At 36.4% G+C, this 7,300-nt stretch overlaps 1 non-coding gene across 1 annotated transcript; it reads right to left on the bottom strand.

Annotated features, from left to right (window-relative positions):
• Positions 1 to 1,422: 1,422 nt before the first annotated feature.
• LOC150041345 (U1 spliceosomal RNA) lies at positions 1,423 to 1,590 on the bottom strand. Its single transcript, XR_016533994.1, has one exon. It is a non-coding gene; the product is annotated as a U1 spliceosomal RNA (small nuclear RNA).
• Positions 1,591 to 7,300: the final 5,710 nt, after the last annotated feature.

Here is a 7,300-nt window from a genome sequence, read left to right as displayed (position 1 = left end):
ACATGAGATAATTCTCACAGACATGCTTAATGAAACCACAGTCTACTCTTCAGAAGCCCAAAGGATTACATTGCTCATGTGGGTTCTTGATGATACTTATTAAAGCTGTCTATGTATTCTTCAAGTACCTACAGCATGCTACCATCTCCCTAACATTGTAAATTAGAAAAACATGGGCCTCTAATTGTACTAAAAGCTGGCAATGATTTACAATCCTTGCTAGACAAGATCCTATGTAGGTAAATACTGAGAGCACATCAAAAGACATTTTCTATTGGCTAACTCTTGATGAAACACAAAATTAGATCATGCCACTACTCTGCTTAAATCTTTCAGTAACTCATATTGCCTGAAGGACAATGTCCAAAAGAGTTAGCACAGCATCCTAGAGCTCTCATGACAGTGGCTTTCAAATGCTTCTCATCAGAAGCAGCAGTAAGCACTACAATTTACCCACTGTCCACTTTTACGGTGTCTCTCTAGACTGTGGATGCTAGAAGTCCACATTTTTTTTGCTATTTTCTAGAATGTACATTACCTTTATAGGGTTACTCCCTTTGTATCCTATCCCACTTGTCAGTCCTGGGCCCCAAACCCAGTAGGTTACCATGTGCCAGCAAATATGCTAAGTACATACATTCTATTATCCCTTCCCCAACAACTCTACTATTACTTTGATTTTACAGGTATAATTGCAATGAACACTTATTACAATGGTGAGGATTTGTCCAGGACATCATCAAGCTATCTCCACCAAATGAAGGTTAAAGGTTTTGTCTTCTGTTTCCATCTTTTATTGTGACAGCATACAGGTAACAAAAATACCATTTCCGTGATCCAAAAGTGTATGATCTACTGGCATTAGGTACACCTAATATCTACTTCCAGAATATTTTCATTGCTCCAAATGTAAACTCCATATTTATTAGATAACCCTTCCCTATTGTGTTCCCTCCATAAACCTTGGCTAGCACTAATTTGTTTTCTGTCTTTATTGGTTTTCCTGTTCTGCATATTTCATATAAATGAAATAATATATTATATGATTATCTTTCATTTAAGGTAATATTTTCAAGGTTCTTCAATGTCGTACCATAGATTACTTCATTTACTTTTTATGAACAGTACTATTTTACTATATGCTTTTCCATTTACATATTGATAACATTTAGTTTGTTCCTACCTTTTGGTTTTTGTTAATAATGCTGTTATGACCATTTGTACACAGTTATTTCTTTCAGAGTACAAGTTTTTGGGTTTTTTGGGTGTATACCTAGGAGTGGAATTACTGGACTTAGAGAGAAACCACCGACCTCCTTGTGGTGGTGGTAGTTGCTAAAATGAAAACTGTTGTACTTGCTATGTAATTTCACACCTATACTAGTAATGAGTGAATGAACATTTTGTGTTTTTTTTTGTTTTTAGGGGAGAGCACGAACACAATCCCCCACTACCACAAATTACGCAGTTGAGTTTCCCACATTTGGGGAAATTGCAGGGGTCAGCACATCTGGAATGCAATGGATAAGCCTGGCCCTGGAAAAACCACCGTCGTGATCATGCTATCTATCTTCCCTGCCTGGTAAGTATGAATACTATGTTTTATCTTACATTCTCACCAACACTTTTGGTTTTGGATTTTGTTATTGAGATAGCTATCTAGTGAGTATGAAGTGGTATCTCAGGGTGAGTTTGATTGTATCTCCATAATTATTAGTGACACTGAATATCCTTCCAAGTCATTTGTATATCTTCTTTGGAGAAACTTCTGTTTTCAAATCCTTAGAATCTTTTCTACTAGTGTATTCACTTGTCCGTTTATGAATTGCAATAATTGTTTCAATATACTCTAGATACAAGAACTTTGTCAGATATGTGAATACTCTTTCACATTCTGTGATATATCCTGTCACTCGGTTGACAGTATCAGGTAATTCACAAAAGGTTTTAAATTTCATGATTTTTATAATTTTCTAGTGTTTTCTTGCATTACATATGATATTGATATCTAATAGACCATTGCCAAATTCAAAGGCAAGAAAATGTTCCCCTATGTTTTCTTCTAAGAGCTTTTACTTATTTATGTATTTATTTACAATTTATGTTGGACTGGGGATATAATTCTGACCTCCATATATGCTTCGCAATGCCTTTACCATAACTTTAGCTCTTACACTGAGGTCTTTAACTCACCTTGAGTATGAGATAAGAATCCAGCTTTATTGTTTTGTATATGGATGACCAATTGTGTCAAAATAATTTTTGTATTATTTTTAAGTGGTTATACAAAGGAGTTGCCATTTAACAAAGCAGCATATAAATACAATATATCTTGACCGATGCCACCCTTTCAACATTTACACCCATTGGTCCCCTCCATACCCTTTTCTTTACTTTTCTTAATTGGATTCTTTTTTGCCAGTCTGGGCTTGAGCTCAGGGTCTGCGCACTGTCCTTGGACTTTCTCAAGGCCAGAGCTCTACCATTTGAGCCTCAGCACCACTTCCGGCTTTTTTCTATGTATGTGGTACTGAGGAATCGAACCTGGGTCTTTGTGCATCCTAAGCAAGCGCTCTGCCACTAGGCCAAACTCCTGGCCCTGGATTGGATTCTTGTCCAACATCATTTGTTAAAAAGACTATCCTTTGAGTAGTTAAATGAAGATTATATTAAAATAATGAATACACCATAGATACATGAGTTTCTACATTCTATTACCTTGGTCCATCTATTCTTCCACCAGTACAACACCAAATATATTATGAAATCTTTGTAATATGTTTTGAAATTAGGGAATGTGAATTCTTATTTTTGTGCTTTTTCAAGATTTCTTATGCTACTTGAAACTCTTTGTAATTCCAAATGGATTTAAAAGTCAAATGTTAAATTTTTTGTCTGAAAACACAGTATTGAGATTTTGATGAACACGGTAAGTTTTTACATAAACTGACTGGCATTGCCATCTTCACAATATTAAGTCTTCTAATAAAGGAACAAATGTGAAATGTCTTTTCAGTTATTTACGTATTACTTAATTCAATACTATTTTCAGTGTACAAGACTTGTTCTTCCTAAGTTTAATTTATTACTATTTTTATTCTTTTGTAAACAAACTTGCTTTCTTGACTTCCTTTCTGGGATATTTATTGCCAATACATAAAAATACTAGCATATTGAATTTTGAAGATACAAATATTCAGCAACTAGCAAATTGTAAGGTATACCACTACTGCGTGGATAGAGTATTGTCAAGTTGATAACATTTTCACTTTTTTCCCCTTAGGACAAACTATGAGAAATATTTACATAAAAACCCTGAAATAGGGGAGGGAGTTTGGCCTAGTGGTTAAAGTGCTTGCCTAGCATTCATGAAGACCCGGGTTCGATTCCTCCGTACCACATACGTAGAAAAAAGCCGGAAGTGGTGCTGAGGCTCAAGTGGTAGAGCTCAAGCCTTGAGAAAGTCCAAGGACAGTGCTCAGGCCCTGAGCTCAAGCCCAGGACTGGCAAAAAAAAAAACCCTGAAATGTAATTCCTGAACTAAGACTTATTGGCAAAAGTGTTCTCTTAATGTCAAGGTCCAAGTGAAATGTATTTGTTGCAGTAAACTTGCACTAATCTAAGCCAATTCATCCTATCTAGCCATTCTTTGGGATTTTGTTAGTGGTGGTAATCTACCTGTTTGTTGTTTCTTTCACTAGACTGAACTCCCTAAATGTGAAATCAGTGTTAATTTTCTACATCATTATATTGTTTATTCAGTATCCAGAGCAGTGGCTAGATTCATGATATGCACTCCAAACATATTTGTCAAATAAATGAGTATGTGCAAGATGAAGGGCCTTCCTTGTGAAACATTGATTAAATTAGCTTGAACATTTAATTTTGAAAAGATCAGCTGCCAATCTGAGCTTAATTTGATTCCAACACCTTTTTCATGCTTAATTTGATCTAAGATGGTTAACTTTTAAATGAGACATAAATTGGATCATGCCATCACTTTCCTTAAAATAGTTGAATAGATTGTAATGGCCGACAAAAGAATAACGAAAAGTGCTGGCAGGGATGGTAAGGTCCTTTGCGACAAAGAATGTCAAACATTTTGACAGTGATACACAGTACCAAGTGTAGCTTACATTTCAGCTCTGTACATACCTGTATAAAAATGTATCTGCAGTGTGGGGGGGAGGGTAATGGGTACCAAGACATGTGAAAGGGTATCAATGTATGTGAATTAATGCACCTTCTATCTGGCAAATATCATGTAACCCTTTTACTAATTACAATAAAAAAAGACTAAAATAAAAAAAATGTATCTGCATCAAAACTAAAGTTTCCCCAAACAATTCTCACTTTACTATATGTTGTACACTACATTATTGTCTATTATAGGCCTTATAATTTAATAAAATATTTGTCATAGTTTATCAAATTGATTTTTCTAAGCATGTTTTAAGTTAAGTTTGGGGAAAAAGATTGTATTCTTGGGCTACGGGTATGGTACAAGTGGCAGCACACCTGTTTAGCAAGTGGGATGCTTTTAGTTTAAAGCATAGCACCTCAAAAAAAGCAAAAAACAAAACAAAAGTGAACACTGCTCAGTGATTTTGTTTCTAGCTCCAGTTACTCCAATAATACTAATCTCTTCCCAGTTTTCCTCCTGGACCAGGCATTCTCACCTTCATTCACATTGCTCCCACTATCTACAGCGTTTTTATTTGTGTTTCCAAAGTCAGTTCAACATTAAATGAAGCTACCTGTCTTCCCCAACGAGAAGTGGTCCATTTCCACCTTACTAGTGAGCCCCTTGTAACAGCATCTTTTATCAGAGCCCTTAAAATAATGTGTTATATGTAGTTATGTAATTTCCCTTTAATACCATGTAGAGATATAAATACACCAAGTGAAGTTCTTGGTTTCTTCATATCTACCAAAACATTTACTGAATCTCTGAGATCATTATGGATCTCATTTTTCAACTCCTCATGGAAAGAAAAAACTTGGCTTGGTTTCAGCAGCAAGTCTTAATGAATTTTCATACATTACTGGGAAAGCAAGTGAGTTCAGGAATTATTTCTTCTATATTAAATATTTACCACTGGGGCTATTATTCATCCATACATGGCTAGGGGATTGAGAGTGGACAAAGGAAAGTTAGATAATGGTATCCCTGGGGGCTTGGATTTGATGCTGTAGTTGGTTCAAGTTTGCCATGTCAGTTCCATTCTGACTTTGGATACTCTTTCATAGAATTCTTACCTTTTGCCATGGGGGCTCATGGTTGTTTTACTGGGCTTGACCTTTTAAAATTTATCTCTTTGCTTCTTCTTGTTCATGACTGTCTCAGGGTAAGAGACAGACAGAGAGATAGAGACTGAGATAGAGAAAGAGACAAGTATACAACAAGTATACAATTAGAAACAATACTGAATATATAGAAATTTCTTTAATGTAATACCTCTGTGTTTCATTAGCCCTGCAAAACTAGAAATCTCTCCCTCTGGTAGGTCCTTGTCCTTCTGGATCTTTATGTTGTGAACTGGGCCAAGACATCACCTAAGTTGCTATAGAGTCTGCCTGGCTAAGTAGAACTGTGGTTCCCTCAGAAACGTTCTTGGAACAAAGGAAGATAAGTTCCAGTGCACAGCTCTTTATCTGGAGCCTACAGTCTTTTTAAAACTTGTATTTTATTGTCAGGGTGGTGTAAAGAGGGGTTACAGTTACATTCATCAAGTGGGTAGTGTGTACATTACATCTTGAACGTTGATAGCCCTTCTCATGTTTTTTCCCACTTTTCTTCCCCTATCCCCTCCCAATCATCTTGTTTTTCCCCTTCCACTCCCTATTTCAAATATTAACATATATATAATATATTAGGTCCCAGATACAATACAACATGAGATACAGTAACAACATGAGATAAACTGTAAGGGGAAAAAGGAGAAAAGAAACAATTTCACATAGTACTTTAAGAAAAACAATCACAAAGATAAAACTCTTGTTTCCATATCCTGGAGTTCATTTTGCTTAGCCTCATCCTCTATGGCCATATGTAAATACCTTTTGAGCTATTGTGATCCTCTGCTAGGAGTATCCTAGACATGTGCTAATTATTACATATGAGGGAAACCGTGGAGCCTATGTCTCTTTGGGTCTGGCTTACTTCACAGCCTTCATCCTTTCTAATACACCAGACCTCTCCTTTCTAAATTATACAAACTTCCTGGGAAACACTATCCTGTAGTCAGTACTTTGAATGAACATAAAGAAAATCAGGTGTGTGGGAATGCTGACAATACCTTAATAGAGTTGCAACCCATTGTGATCAAGCAGAGTGTCATATCAGCTCAAAGAGTAAACTTGCATCTAAACGGAGCACGTATTCCTCTCTATAACAAAGTAGAAATGAATGAAATGTAGACGCTCAGACTTTCTTTGGGTTAAACTATTAATGATTCCCTTTGCAACATGCAATGCCTCGAGGATACAGCCATGTCTTATGAGTAATACCATCCACAAGATTGAAACTAATCAGTTGTTTCAAGGTCATAGTGACATACCCTGAAGATCTGGTTCCCCCATGAGTTACTAGTTTAGACAGTTCTAGAATTATTATAGCAGTACTGGCATGTAGATGAGGGACATTAGGGTACAATTATATTGCTCCATAGAGAAATATTATTTTTGCCAGTCCTGGGCTTGAGCTCAGGGCCTGAGCCCTGTCCTTGGACTTTCTCAAAGCTAGAACTCTACCATTTGAACCTCAGCACCATTTCCAGCTTTTTTTTCTATATATATGCTACCGAGGAATCGAACCCAGGTCTTCATGCATGCTAGGAAAGCACTCTACCACTAGGCTTAACTCCCGGCCCCTCCACAGAGAAATATTATTTGCATGTCATAGACTTTCAGATTTCTCTCTCCTATCAGGGATTTTCCTGTGACTGTCAGTTCTTATCTCTGGTAGACTCCTCCACTACTTATTTGGAGGTTTAATAAACATTCTGTATTTAATGTATCCAATAACGAAATACGTATCTACTCCCATCCACAACCTGGTTCTCACATTGGCTTCCCATATTGCTAAATAAGCAACTTCATTTTTCAAGTTGCTCAACTACAAATAAAAATATCTTGGGCTTATATTGATCCTTCCCTTTGTCACCCCAAATTTAAGCTCTCAGCAAAGCTTGCCCACCCTACCTTCAAAATATATTCCAAATCTATTTCTCCCCTCTTTATTATTTCCTCTTGGTCCAAGCTTCTACTGGTTACCTTTAAAGGGATCTGTATTGAGATG

The sequence above is a fragment of the Megascapheus bottae genome, chromosome X (assembly GCF_031878675.1).
Source record: "Megascapheus bottae isolate mThoBot1 chromosome X, mThoBot2.hap1, whole genome shotgun sequence".
Taxonomy (NCBI): Eukaryota; Metazoa; Chordata; class Mammalia; order Rodentia; family Geomyidae; genus Megascapheus; species Megascapheus bottae.
The sequence above is the reverse complement of the archived record's forward strand: the minus strand, read 5'-3'. Positions and strand labels throughout refer to the sequence as shown.